This window comes from Dama dama, chromosome 23 (genome assembly GCF_033118175.1).
Source record: "Dama dama isolate Ldn47 chromosome 23, ASM3311817v1, whole genome shotgun sequence".
In the NCBI taxonomy this organism is placed as follows: domain Eukaryota; kingdom Metazoa; phylum Chordata; class Mammalia; order Artiodactyla; family Cervidae; genus Dama; species Dama dama.
This window is the reverse complement of record NC_083703.1, coordinates 51,480,410-51,481,826: the sequence shown is the minus strand read 5'-3', so window position 1 is coordinate 51,481,826 and position 1,417 is coordinate 51,480,410. Positions and strand designations below refer to the sequence as shown.

General features: G+C 38.2%; 1 non-coding gene across 1 annotated transcript; it reads left to right on the top strand.

The window, feature by feature from the left end:
* The first annotated feature begins 339 nt into the window (after window positions 1–339).
* On the top strand, window positions 340–411 carry TRNAC-ACA (transfer RNA cysteine (anticodon ACA)). The gene has a single exon. It is a non-coding gene; the product is annotated as a tRNA-Cys (tRNA).
* Window positions 412–1,417: the final 1,006 nt, after the last annotated feature.

The window sequence follows — 1,417 nt, the reverse complement described above, 5'->3', positions numbered from 1 at the left end:
TGCGTGTTATTATAAAACAAGGAATATAGATCTGCCCCTCAGGAAGTATTAACTAAACATACTAAAAGAAACCAATAGGATAATCTGATCCATACAAATAAGTGAAAACTGGAACCTAGCATTCAGGGGTTAATTATAGTAAAATTAGTGACTTCTGCTCTGGGTTTAACTTGTAAACTTAGGAAGGTGAAAGGTCTTTGCTGAATGTCCTATACAGTCTTTTGAAGGCATGATTAATTAAACTCTAGAATATAGAATTCATAAATTTTAGTTTAGTTAGAAATCTTTTCACTGATATAAAGTCAGACAAATCAATCTTTTAAATTCATCAAGGTGACTTCCCTGGTAGCTCAGATGGTAAAGCGTCTGCCTACAATGCGGAAGACCCGGGTTCAATCCCTGGGTTGGGAAGATCCTCTGGAGAAGGAAATGCCAGCCCACTCCAGTACTCTTGCCTGGAAAATCCCATGGACGGAGGAGCCTGGTAGGCTACAGTCCATGGGGTCATGAAGAGTTGGAGACGACTGAGTGACTTCACTTTCACTTTTCACTATCATGCATTGGAGAAGGAAATGGCAACCCACTTCAGTATTCTTGCCTGGAGAATCCCAGGGACAGAGGAGCCTGGTGAGCTGCCGTCTATGGGGTCGCACAGGGTCGGGCATGACTGGAGCGACTTAGCAGCAGCAGCAGCAGGTGACAGACCAGTTCTTTGGGGAACTAAAGCAACTGTTGGTCACTTGTAAAGCTCTACAAACCAGAAATGGAAACAGAGCCACATGGACCTAAGGCTGAACCTATTAGTTCAATCAGGCAAAACTTGAAACCAAGGAAAAAAAATGACAAAGTGGCTGTTCAAGCCACTGGGAATGCTCCCTTAGCCAGGCTTTTCAAAGAATAAAACCTTAGTCTTCTGAGCAAGCAACTTTAATGATTCCAATTGTTCTTTGTAAAATAGTAAGCTTATATTGTAATACCTGATTCACAACTAAGTTTTATTTCTAAAGGTAAGCCACAAGATCTCTAGTTTTGCCCATTTATAGGTCTGTGTACACATTATACATATGAGATATCTCTACCTCCAGAAAGTATTATCAAAATTGAATTTATAAAGAGCTCATTTTAATTTGAAAGTAAGTGTTTACAAATTAAATATAAAAGAAACCAGCAAAAATGACTTTCAGACTCATTCATATTGGGAAATATTCAATATTAAATTGATATCTGGTACTAAAGTTAAAGTTTGCTGATCTAATTAATATAGACATGTCTTTAGAGTCATAAGCATTAAGTATCAATATAATACTTTATTGTATCTAGGTTTAATAGAAGTCAAATAAGACCTTATTATATCTTTTGCAGGGGCTTCTCTGGTGGCTCAGTGGTAAAGAATCCCCCTGCCAATGTAGGAGATGTA